The sequence below is a fragment of the Medicago truncatula genome, chromosome 7, assembly GCF_003473485.1.
Source record: "Medicago truncatula cultivar Jemalong A17 chromosome 7, MtrunA17r5.0-ANR, whole genome shotgun sequence".
NCBI classification, from domain to species: domain Eukaryota; kingdom Viridiplantae; phylum Streptophyta; class Magnoliopsida; order Fabales; family Fabaceae; genus Medicago; species Medicago truncatula.
The window spans coordinates 41,230,206-41,244,076 of NC_053048.1; the positions used below are offsets into that span (position 1 = coordinate 41,230,206).

The 13,871-nt window shown below is 33.0% G+C and overlaps 2 pseudogenes across 1 annotated transcript; both read left to right on the forward strand.

Annotated features, from left to right (window-relative positions):
• The first annotated feature begins 3,472 nt into the window (after positions 1–3,472).
• On the forward strand, positions 3,473–9,068 carry LOC11418097 (alpha-L-arabinofuranosidase 1-like; annotated as a pseudogene).
• A 1,207-nt stretch (positions 9,069–10,275) lies between these two features.
• On the forward strand, positions 10,276–13,637 carry LOC112416700 (uncharacterized; annotated as a pseudogene). The gene is made up of 9 exons (XR_003007165.2): positions 10,276–10,279; positions 10,325–10,376; positions 10,471–10,548; positions 10,854–11,032; positions 11,140–11,221; positions 11,341–11,410; positions 11,508–11,675; positions 11,757–11,815; positions 12,293–13,637. The product of XR_003007165.2 is annotated as an uncharacterized protein (transcript).
• Positions 13,638–13,871: the final 234 nt, after the last annotated feature.

A 13,871-nucleotide genomic window follows, 5' to 3' on the forward strand; every position in this document is an offset into this window, starting at 1 on the left:
TGCATGTTATTCTACCAAAGAAATCATGGCACAGTTGAAGCACATTGTGGTAATTTTGTTTTGTACGAGTACATATGAATGAAGCCCACACATGTATATTATACTTGAGTATACCATAATAGAGATGTGCTGGTGAGAATGCTCGTGCCAAAAAGAACCAAGCGCAAAATAGAAAAGATTATGATGTGAAGGAGATTTTTCTCCTGACCGGTGGATGAAGGGAAAGAAACTTGCAAAATAGGTTAGCATTCCGACGCTCAAGTCAACGTCATAGAAAGATAAGAAATGGGTGTGAAAATATGGTGAATTGTGATTATACCTTGAGCGTGACAATGAGTCACACTTTTATAGTTGGAGACGTTGTAACCTTCCCCTAGAAACTCTACGTAAAGTGCGAGAAGTCATTTCAGATTGATCTAACGGCCATGATGTGATGGGGATTACTCCCATACGGTGAGGAGTACATGAGGTCTTTTGTGGCGGATTTCTTGGAGAAGAATATGGGTTAATAGGCAAACTAATATTGAACCAGAGGTAGCGGTATGGGTTTCTGCCTAGTTTGGAAGAGTTGACCCCAAGCCCTTACCATCTTCATAATATAAGGAGCTTTAGCTTTAGGAAAAATAAGCATGAATTTGGCCTTGAAGTCTAGATAGGAAGTAGTCGGGGAAGTACAATTGTTCATCTTGAAGATGATGGCCCTGAAGCATCTTTAATGGGACTACTACTATTTCCTGCATTCTTTGCTGACATGTGTGCCACACGCGCGTAGGGGAAAGGCGACATGCCTAGGACACTTAAGAACAATTATAATCTTGAGGTGTGATTAGGAACATTGGATTAAACCTTTTTTTATTTCGACGGATCTTGATCGTTGGCGCGTCTTTAAATTGTATAAAGGAGGAAGTAGTTGGTTTTGGGAACTTTTTTTAAAAATCTTGCTGAGAGGGAAGTTTCACTTGAGTAGTTTCCTTTGTGATTACTATCTTTAGATATTTCGTGATTCTCCTCCTTCCTTCATTTGTACTACCTCTTTCACCTTTGGAATTCCACATTTATGGAGTATCTTTGAATTTCATCTAAGTTTGTTCAGCCAACTCTTAACTTCTTTGAAAAGGTATTTTCTATCCCTTTAGTTTATCTTATGTTTGTTGTTCTTTGATTGGACAACGAAGCTCATATGGGAAGGGAAAAGCGGGTGGCCACAAATTTCCCTCCAAACATTGGAGAGTGTGACGGGATGAGCGAGGAGATTCTATCGACCATGTCTTTACTTAGTTTTACCTATTGGTTGGAAGCGACATTTCAGGACGTTGCATAGTCCTTGAATTTCTGGGAAGTAGCTGTTCCTGGTGAGGACAACAGGGTTTGTAGTCGGTATGAAGTGTTTGGTCTTTCCGTGTACGGCATCATATTATGTGAACTTAACATGTCTCGTACCTTCAATGACATTGAGGATGTTGTACTAAATCACTTGAATGTTTCTTCTTTGCAACTATATCCTCCTGGATGGGCTTTCGTCAAACAGGGTAAGCCCATCATCAGCTTATTTTTCCATTTGTTCCGAGTCCGGAGGACGATAATTGGTCTCAACAGAGTCATTGGACAGTTTCCTTGAAGCAAGGCAAGAAGTTTCGAGGTTCTTTATACTTTCTAAAATAGAGAATCAAAACCTATTTGCTTTTATAGCCAATGACATTTCAACGTGAAATTCTTTTCTTTTAGCTAATATTTAAGAAGTTACATAACAAGCTAACATCTACCCTTTTAAAATTTGGAATTGTTGTCGCATTTCAAAGTTAGCCGATGATTTGGCTAATAATCCTCAGAATTTTGTGAGTGACTAAACTAATGAAAATTTTAAGAAGTTACATAACAAGCCAACATCTACCCTTTTAAAATTTGGAATTGTTGTTGCATTTCAAAGTTAGCCGATGGTTTAGCTAATAATCCTCGAAATTTTGTGAGTGGCTAAACTAATGAAAATATAAGTAAATGTAAAATAATAAGTTGCGAGAAAATGACAAGTTTGATTGATTGTATGTCGAAAATAAAATGTAAAATGAGTTCCTTATGGTCAAAACACCATGGCCTAAAAAATTTAGTCTTGACTCGCCTTAAGCAGCTTTATTTCGTGAGTGATGTGTGTTTCTGCCAGTTACTCAGAGTACATGGCGTCCCATGTTTAACTGGACTTCTTCATATCTCGCGTTACCATTCCTCTGATCCACACATGTGTTGTCACTATTGTGTCATGAAAATAAAATGTACGAGAGTATTTATAGGCAATGCTAATCCTAATGGTCAAAACATCGTGGCCTATACAATTTATTCTTGACTCACCTTACTCGGGGCTATATTTCGTAAGTGGTGTGTGTTTCAGTCAGTTACAAAGAATTTGTGGCGTCCTATGTTTGACTGAACTTCTACCTATCTCGTGTTACCATTCCTCTTATCCCCGCATGTGTTCCTACCACTTATCTTGCTCTAGGAAAATAGTTGCTTTAGTTTGTGGAGTTAAAACTATGGAAAGCAGGTATTATTGTTGAATTTTCAAGTTCCATCGTCTTTGACCGATTCTGACTGATCCACAACCTTCGTGGATCTTAGTAGAGTTGAGAAAGATTAGTCTAACTTGAATTTGTCTATTCATAACTCTTTAACCTTCGTTCGTCTACCCGGACATCGGCTACATCAAATCAGGCAAATGACGGCTTTCGGCCAACAACTTAGATTAATTTTTTTGAGTAAACCAAGAGTATCCTTCACGAGTAATTGCGAAGACTAATCCCTACTATTTTTAGGTGTAAGCAAAAGATAACATTATTTGTAAGAAATTTTTTAGTTACTTTCTCTTAAAACACTTTCTTTTTATGTAACAAAAAACATTATATTCTTTTTTTTCTTCATTTTTTTTAAAGCCAGTACATTTTTATTTCTCAAAGAAGTCGATATATACAAAAGTGATCAATTTATATGGAGTGTTTGTAAACTAAATATTTTTAAGAATATATGTTGAAGAGGCTTTTTTTTACGGGATGATGAAGAGTTAGTGTGTAAAAACTGTTAAGAAAAACTAATGACTCGGGTCTTTGCTTATTTTTAGTCACATTTATCTATTACTTAGTCTTTAGTTAAGAATACTAAACAAGGAAAGGAACGTAAATAGAAAGCAAAAATGATCCATAGAATAGAACTTCATGATCCATATAAAGCTGTAACATTTTGATCCATAGAAAGCAAATGTGCTAATGACTCGGGTCTTTGCTTATTTTTAGTCACATTTATCTATTTTTTGACATTAATAGCACAAAGTGTGTCTTATAAATACAAACCAAAATTAAAAGACAAGAAAAAAATAACACAACACAACACATAGAAACTGGAGTCTCTAAAGAAACAAAAAACACAAAGAAATTGGAGGGTTTGCTTGTAGAATTAGTTTAGTTTGGTAGGAAAAAAGGAAAAACAAATGGTTTTCTCAAAATCATGTAGTAGTTTTCTTAGGCTATGCCTAATTATAGTGTCATTTATAGCATTTCAATGTAATGCTGATGGTGGCCAAACTTCAACTCTAGTCGTAAATGCTGCTCAAGGAAGGCCAATGCCTGACACTCTTTTTGGAGTATTTTATGAGGTAGGAAATTATTATGCTCATATATATATATATCTTCAAAATTGAATATAACACAGCTTTTTCTATAAAAAAAAAAATATATATATATATATACAAATATAACAAAGCTTTTAAATTCATGCAAATTTAAGGTTTATGAAACATTTTTAATAATTGATTTCTTCATGGTTAAATAGAATAGTTTTTTTTTTTTTTTTTAACATAGCTTGCACAAGACACACAAAAGCTAGCTGTTAGAATAGAATAATCTTCAACATTTTTATTTTACAGGAGATCAATCATGCTGGAGCTGGTGGATTATGGTCTGAACTTGTGAACAACAGAGGTCATTATTTCCTCTTTCTTTAAATCTTCTAAAAAAACAACAGAAAATTTAAAGAATTAAAACAAGGGAAATGATAAATACAGCGAAGAATTTTTTAGCGAATGTCTCATGAATTGTTTTAATTGGCTGCTAAATACCATGATTTCCACTAAAATAGATATTTAGAGGATTCTCACAGTTTATTAAAACAACACATCATTATCGTGAATTCCTTGGGTTGATTTTTTCGCTAAGTTTTTTTAGCACTTCTCTTAAAACAATGTATTTATTTTAACATAATGGACACTGGTACTTCTTAGAGAGTAACAAATAAGTCATATTAATTGCACCAAATTGATGATTTTGATTATGTATAGTGTTCAAATATGAATTTGTGTTTCAGGGTTTGAAGCTGGGGGGAAAAAGATGCCATCAAATTTTGCACCTTGGACCATAGTTGGAACAGAAACAACTATTCATGTAGAAACTGAGCTTAGTTCTTGCTTTGAACGCAATAAGGTTGCATTGAGAATGGATGTGCTATGTGATAATTGTCCATTTGATGGTGTTGGAATTTCTAACCCAGGTTATTGGGGCATGGTGAGAATAACAAAAAAATACTAATGCATACTCCTACTTGAAATAATTAAGGTTGTGTCACATTTGGGATCATTGATATTGTGAAAAATTATGCTTTATTATGACCTATTAAGTATTGACACATATATGAACACTATAAACAACATGAATAATTTGAACATATAGAATTGATTGGATGTAAGATGCATGTTGGTGTTAGACAAACTGAACAAGCCTTTGATTTAAAGTGATTGATATTGGGGCTTTTTTTAACTATCTTTCAAAATTTAGGCAACAAGGAAATTTGAACACAGTTTATTATATATTTACATTTTTCTTTTATCACAATTACGATATTAAATTTTCAATAATATTCAATCATTATTTATTGATGCACTTGATTTTCTAAAATCTAAAAGAAATAGAGAACTTCCATACAACAGTTTAAAGGAATTTGTTTAATGTGCATAAATAAAATAACATTGCATCACTGTTTCAATTCAATCTCATTTGATCTAACCGTGAAATTTATTAATTCAATAGTAAAAAATACATATGTGCATGATGCAAGAAATATCTGACTTGTACACCATAGATTAGACATAGTTTAAGATATAATAAATGCACTTACATGTTTCTAGAAATTTTGAAGATGTAATTATGCTTTCTTACACACTAAAAACAACAATAACTCTACTCTAACTTTAGAAGGAAAGATCCTAAATGATTTGTATGGTGATTAGCGATGAAATATTGTTTCAGAATATTGTAAAAGGGAAGAAATACAAGGTAGTGTTCTATTATAGTTCAACAGGACCACTAGATTTGACAGTTTCATTCAGAGATGGACAAGGTGGAGGAGCAATATTGGGTTCTAGCCATATCATAAAGTGAGTACCATATCCTAGAGATATATATGATTATAGAAATAATAATTGTCTTTTCTTTTGCATGTTCCGCCTATATACAACGCTTTTTGCAATATTGTTTCTGTCTTGTAGTTCTCTATTCGTCTTGTGCAAAGATTTGATTATTAATAAAATTTTGTCTTTAAAAAATATTGATTTTGCAGACCTAATAAAAAGGGTGCAAAGTGGAAAAAAATTGAGAGCATAATAACAGCCAGTGCATCAAGTCCAAATGCAGGTATTACCTTAAGAACAACTAAAAAAGGAACCATATGGTTAGACCAAGTATCTGCTATGCCTCAAGACACATATAAGGTATAAGAGTTGAATATAAAAAACTATTAAACTTTTCTAACTACTACTACTACATACTCTTTTAGGTTTTTTAATCATAAACTATTGGCAATGCTCATTTTTATTTCAAATTTGTTATAGGGACATGGTTTTCGAACCGACTTGGTTGAAATGGTTCAAAAGTTGAAACCAGCCTTTCTTAGATTTCCAGGTATGCATAACATTTTAAGACTTCTCATTTTATTGTAATCTGTTTTTTTTTTGTTTTTTTTTAAGTGGTCAGGGTTTGAACCCTGGACCTTACATATATTATGCATTGTCCAAACCAACTGAGTTAAGCTCACGAGGACATTTTATTGTAATCTGGTTTATTAAGCATGTTATAGTAATCAAGGTGAAAACATATTTTTATTAATGCAATTTCTTTTTTCTTTTTTGTTGCAAAAGGTGGTTGTTTCGTTGAAGGAGTCACATTAAGGAATGCATTTCGGTGGAAAGAGAGTGTTGGACCATGGGAAGAGAGAGCTGGACACTTTAATGATATTTGGAAGTATTGGACGGATGATGGACTTGGTTTTTATGAGGGTCTTCTAGTAGGTCCTTTTAATCGCATTTAAATTTTGTTGTAAATTTCAATATTGATACTTCCTCCGGTCCTTTTTACAAGAAACAATTTTCTTGTGCAGTTAGCTGAGGACGTTAATGCAACACCAATATGGGTTTTTAACAACGGTATATTTTACATTTACTGCCAGATACTACTATGGTTGGTTTTTTTAGCCACAACTTCTTTAATGTGCTTTTTATGTGGGTTTGATTTTACTATACAGGCATCAGCCATACCGATGAAATTGATACAAAAGACATCCAACCTTTTGTGCAAGTATATTTTCCTACTCTAGTTTGTTTTTTCTATTCTTTTTGAAACAATGGTATATTCAATTTTGGCATACCTGAATTTGTAGGAAGCACTTGATGGTATTGAGTTTGCTAGAGGTCCATCCTCTTCAAAATGGGGATCCCTTAGAGCATCTATGGGACACCCAGAACCTTTTGTCCTAAAATATGTTGCTATTGGTAATGAAGATTGTGGGCTGAAAAATTACCTTGGTATTCTCACTCAATTCCTTTTTATCTTACTATTTAACGTCCTTAACTAGTGTCCCGGATGCGCTAGTTAACATTTTCTTATTTAATTTCCTCCCTCTTCTAATATTTTTTCTCTCACAATTTATCTCTTTTAAAACTTATAACTTAATATAATTCAACTCATGGGATTATATTTTAGTATTAAGAACCAATTTCTTGTATAAAATAAAATATTTTACTTGTTCTTCAACAAGTAAAATATTAGAAGAGGAAGGAAATAACTCTTATGTTTCAAGTTTAAGAACCTTGTAAATAACTCTAGTTAGAGATGCTCGTAGTTTTATGTTGATGACCAATTTGTTTATTTTTTCCCCAATATTTGTTAAGTGATAAATAAATGATTTTTTTAATCTAACCCCATTTTAATTTTCCTTATTGATTAGGAAATTACCTAGTCTTCCACAAAGAAATACGGAAATATTATCCAGATATTCTAATGATTTCAAATTGTGATGCTAGTCGGAAACCGTTAGATCATCCAGCTGATCTGTATGATTATCATGTAAATATCCTATCTCTCGGTCCTAAAATAATTATAAACTTAATATGTATTTAATTTGGTTTCCAATTTTTACATTAATCTTTCTCATACTCAATTTTTTTTTTTTTACCAGATTTATCCTGTAGATGATGTTCATATGATGTTTACTAATGCTGAAGTTTTTGATCACACGCCACGCAATGGACCAAAGGTTTCGTATTCATGCTCATGCAGCTCTCTTTTTGTATCAAACTATTTGTTTATATTGTGTAAGAATTTGGTTGTTGAATTAATGCTTGTGAAATTGGAATGTCGTATATATAGGCTTTTGTGAGTGAGTATGCTCTAATAGGAGCCAACATAGCTAGGCACGGAACCCTTATAGGTGGTCTATCTGAAGCTGGATTCCTTATTGGACTAGAAAGAAACAGGTCAGACTACACCTTTCTATTGATCCTTGCGATGCAAGCTTTCAATCTTGCTTTCATACTTACCATTATATTTTTCTATTTCTAATGCAGTGATCATGTTGCAATGGCTGCTTATGCACCACTTTTTGTAAACGCGAATGACAGAGTGTATGTCTTTCAATTTCCTCTTAAGTGTCTTAAAACATCGTATTTATGAGTTAAGTAAAATTGTTATTGCATAATGATAACATTGAGATGTGCAATTTTTGTAGATGGAATCCAGATGCAATTGTCTTTAGCAGCAATCAAGTTTATGGGACTCCTAGCTATTGGGTGACATATCTGTTTAAAGAGTCAAATGGAGCAACATTTCTCAACTCAACACTTCAAACAACAGATCCCGGAACACTGGCTGCATCTGCAATTCTTGTCAAAGATCCTCAAAATAAAAATACTTACTTAAAAATAAAGGTAACAAATTCATACTCTTTATTATAGTTATCTGTTAATTTGTTGTCCTAAAGAGTTATATTATACATATGTCCTAAAGTGCTATTTTGAAGAGCTTAGGAAAATAGCGCAAAAATTTATGAACATGTCTTAAACAACCACCTATTTCCATAAATTCTCTCAAACTCAAATAAATAAGTTTAAATAAGTTAACTTAAATGCGCTCTTAGTATACGCTTTGTACAATTGTCTTAATAGATTCCCTACTTGTTTATTGTTACAATGAAATATTGTCTCATGATGCTGCAACGCAATTGATTTCGTAGATTGCAAACATGCGGAAAACCCAAGTGGATTTCAAGATTTCTATTCAGGGATTTGCGAGCAAAAACCTAAAAGGGTCAACAAAGACTGTTCTCACTGGAAATGAACTTGATGAGAATAGCTTCGCAGAACCAAAAAAGGTTCATATATTTCCTCTGTTATATATTTGTTACAAAAATAAAAAGACTAGCGCATGGATCTAATATCAAGTTATGTTTGTTTATGTATGCAGATAGCACCACAAACAAGTCCACTTCAGAATCCTGGCAATGAGATGAATGTCATAGTCCAACCAACGTCATTAACAATACTTGATATGTTTTGATAGTGGTGTTTATAAATTGTACCGAAATAATAGAGAAGTAACAATGTCCTTGAGATATAAATAAACAGAGAATAAGGGTTGAATCTGTTGGAGTAATATTCTCATAGTTTGTTACCTTACTCTGTTTTCAAATTCAAATTGTAAATCATATTCCAGTATTGATGTACTTTGAAATTTCATCAATGAATTGAATCATTTATATTCATGTTATCAGCCTTCTAATTCGTTTAGTCGCAAATTGATCCCATGAAACTGCTATTTTTCTTCTGTACGAGAGCAAATAAGTGAAGCACTAAGTTAACCATGTGTACTACTGTGGAAAAGGATAACAATGTTTCATATTTAATTAAACTGCTTTGATACTTTTGAAATTATAAAATATAATGGCTTGTACTAATTTAAAATAAGATGAGAGTAATATTAGTAGATGAAGTCAAATTTACCATAAATAAAAGAAAAATAAATATTTTTCCAATAAAAATATTCTAACTTATTTCTAACTTAAAATTATGAGGCATGATATATTTGAAACTTTTGAAATATATTGTAACAGGAGGTCATAATGCTATGCAATGTTACAAGCTCAAGAGGAATCTGTGTAAGTCACCACAATCCACTGCGAATGTTGTCCAAATCAGTACTCCTCCTTCGGAATGGCTCTTTGATTCTGAAGCATCTCACCATATTACAAATGGCTTAAATAATCTCTTCATCAAGAATGATAACACTTGTTCTAATCAGTTGCATGTTGCCAATAGTAATAAACTTCATATATCTCATTTCAGATGTATCATTATTCCTACTAATCGCAAACCTCTAAAATTATTGAATGTCTTGCGTGTCCTTGAAGTCACACAAAATTTAGTTTCAGTTTCACAATTATGTGAATCTAACAACGTGTCTATTGAATTTTTTTTCCTTGGCATTTTGAGGTAAAGGATATGAGCACGGGGGAGGTTATGTTGTGCGGGTTGAATGATGGAAATGTCTATAAACTCCCTTCCTTTCACTCACCTCAGTCTTTCCATCTCGCACTCCCACATGGATTTTCATGGGCAATCTTCCAAATGCTTTCTTTGTTTAGAAAATAAAATCCACAAGCTTCCCTTTAGTAGCTCAACCTTAGTTAGTTCTAAGCCTTTGCATTTTAAGGAATGCATTTCAAAAGGAAAGAGGCCAGTAGACCTTAGCAGGAAAGACCAGGGCACTTCGGTAATGTATGGAAGTACTAGACTGATGATGGACTTGGCCATTATGAGTTTCTCCAAGTAAGTGCCTCTTTCCAACTATTAATTTCGAAGATTTTATGTTCATATTTAGTTAAACGTGCTCTCATTTTGGGCTATGCAACTATCATAATATATACTATTATCGTTGTTGAACTGCTATCAGAGGATTTGAGTTCTTTACCAATATGGGTATTTAATCTGTGTCTGTTTCCTAATTGAAATGTTTCATTGTAGGTGTCAGCAATAATGATGAAATTGGTACATCCTATGTCATACCTTTGTGCAAGTACATATCTCTCTCTTCATTTTTATTTATATTATTACTCTATCTTTTTCTGTTAATGAAAGTTGGCTTAAGAATCTTGAAATCTTGATGACAGGAAGCCCTTGACGGACTTGAGTTTGCGAGAGGTGCTCCGACTTCAAAATGTGATTGTGGAAAAAAGAATTATTGTGATGTGTGTTTTTCTTATGTATTTCTTTTGAAGATAATGTGATTGTTCTTTGCTAAGATATATTAACACTTCAAATTAAGTTCAGGATTTTGTTCTTTTCTTCTTCTAATTGAATCAAAGTAATATGATGCCCTTCTTTTTCTGTTAAATCTTTTGACTGACCAAGAAACTACATGAAATTCTATGATGCAATAAGACGTGCTTATCATGATATCCAAATTATCTCAAATTGTGATTGTGATAGTTCTTCAAGACCACTAGATCACCCGACTATATGTATGATTATCATGTAATATATCTTATCTAAGGAGGAGGAGGAGGAGGAGAGTCTTTCTCAAGCCAAAGAAGAAGAAGTTGCTTGTATTGAACCTGAATGGTTTTCTGCTCCACCGATCTATTCACACTTTCCGTTTCACAGATCAGGGATGCTGTCCTAATCCCATTCTAAAGTCTCGAACAGCTGATCAAATATATCTTAACTTTCTCCGTGAGTAACATTTGCTTAAACTCAAACTCAAACATGCATTATTATGATATTTGGAAATTTCTTTTTATCATATGCTTAATGATTATATTGTAAATTGTGTGATTCAGTTTTCAAGAGGCCATTTAGTGAAGAATTTATGAAATTCTGCTTAGAAAGATTTGAAGTTGGGATTTGGACTTGTGCAAAGAAGTGAGTAATTAACATTATTCTCACTTTTCCCTTTTTAATTTTCTTCTTTATGAATTTGATTGATTATATATATGGTGTTTTGTTACATTGTTAACACTTTTACTACACTTTTACTACAGGATTAATGTTGACGGTGCTTTAACTTTTGCTATTGGAGAAGAATCCAAAAATAAGCTGCTATTTGTTTGGGTACATTTTCTTGAAGTGTTCCTTTTTTTTCTTTTTGCAATTTGTATATATAAATCTTGTTCGTTTATTTTGTGTGCTTCAAAAACTTTTTGTATAGGATCAAAGTGATTGTACCGATTCTCTTGCCATGTATTCAAAGGAGAATAAAGAGAAGCCTCTTTTCTTCAAGGAGCTAAATAAAGTGTGGAATAAAGTCAAGAAAGGAGGTCCATATTCTGCTTCTAATACTTTGATGATTGATGACAAACCATACAAGCTTAATCCGGTAATTCAAAGTTCATTCTATTTAATTTTATAATATGGTTTTTATTCAAATGTTAACAATTTTCATAACTTCATATTGCAGCCAAATACAACAATTTTTGTCAAGTCATATGACATAGAGAACAGAGGACAATGCACTTGGTGAAAGCATATATTTATGTATTTTTATTCATTTTAGATATTTGGTGCATTTAATTTTATTAAGGCTTAAATATGTCCTTCGTCCCTGCAAATATAGGTCATTTGAATTTTCGTCTTTGAAGTTACTAATCCTTCCAATCTACCCCTGCAAATATTAATCATTTGACTTTTGATCTTAGGTTTTTTTGCTGAGGTGGGCTGTCATTAGCGACGTGGTGCCCATGTGGCAAGTGATGATTGGGCGAGGTGGTTTGCTTAAATAGGTCTTTCATCCCTGCAAATATAGGTCATTTGAATTTTCGTCCCTGAAGTTACTAATCAGATGTAATTAGAACCAAAAGTCAAATGATTAATATTTGCAGGGGCAGATTGAAAGAATTAGTAACTTCAGGGACGAAAATTCAAATGATCTATATTTGCAGGGATGAAAGTCCTATTTAAGCCTTTTATTAATGTAAGTTCTTTTGATGGGTATAGATCCAAATGGTGAACTTTGTGAGTACTTGAAAGGAGTAGATGAAGCTGAACATGTTCAATCTTTTGTGAAGAAAATCAGATTTTTCTTCCTTCTCTCTCTCTACTTCCATCGCCCCTTCCTTTCTTTCTCACCAATCCACCAAAATTCATCATTTCTTCATGAGATTTTTTGCAAGCTTTGCTATTTTCTTGAGCTTTGGAAGACATAGGGCCTTTAAGCAACTTGCTGCTCCTATTTTTCTTCTTTGAAGAAATTCATTCAAGTGATTCTAGCATGGGTTGAAGAAGTTAGAGCTAAGATGGTAATCATGTAGTGAAAATTGAAGCTTTGTGTTGTGTTTGAAGCATTAGAGATAAGCTTGAGCAAGAAACAAGGATATTGAAGCTAGGGTTTGGCTTGGCAAGAAGATTGAAGCAAGGGCTGACTGTAAGTATAAGTGATTCATAGCTTAAGTTGTGGTTAAGTTGCCATGAGTTGTTCCAATAGTTGCTATAATTGATTATTGAGTGGAACAATTTAAATTTCGATGTAAGTGGTCTAGGAGATGTGTATATATGTTTAGTTTGATTCTGGAAAATTTGAATTGAAATGGAATTGTTTAGAGGTCATAAGCTGTCAGTTAAGCTGTTATGGAAATTTTGTCTTAAATGACTAAGCTGTTGATCAATTTGCTGTAAAAGTGATTCTTAGGGATGATTATACATTTTGGAACTGTTGTGTTAATGTTTGGGTCGAACTTAATTTGATAGAAGCCATAAGTTTTTAATTAAGCTGTTTGGATAAAAGCTTAAGTTGGAATTTGAGCCGTTTCAGGTATAGTTTTGTGATGACCAACTTAGGGGAGGTATATTATATTGGTATATGAGTAACGGTAAAATGATAAGCTGTTTTATTAGTGACAAAAGTGCTTAAGTGGCCAAACAGTGAACTTCTGGTGCAGAGACTGAAATGAGAATTTTTGTACATGCTGGTCAATGAAGTAAGAGGGGAACACAAGTGAGTTGAGATGTTTCAAAAAGGGTAAAAACTATAAGCTAGGGCATAAGTTGTTTTGGAAAAGTGATTATGGAGTTTGGAGATCGCAAAAGCTGCAGATTGTTGATCAGATGCTTTGCAAGTTTTTCCAAAAGTATTTCAAGGTGAGTTCCTTAGTTAGTTAGCTCTCCCTTTGGGTAGTTTGAATCATGTCATTGAAATGATGTTATTTACTTTTACTCAATACAATCGAGGTTTTAATGGTTATGCAAAGTCATGATAATGTGAACGAAATTGTATATGATATGAATGTTATGACAGTATTGATCATGTGAATTGGTTCTAGCATTAAAACACTAAGCAAGACAATTGATGTATATAATTATATAAATTATTTGAAAGAAAAATTGAAATGAGTAACCTGCTCAAAGAAAAAAATAATAGTAAAAAAATGTGAAAATCCGTTTGCTACAACGAAGAGATAATGTAGCCTATGAGGTACGGCTCATAGTAAAAAAAATGTGAAACCGTTTGCTACAACGAAGAGATAATGTAGCCTATGAGGTACGGCTCATAGTAAAAAATGTGAAAACTCCGTTTGCT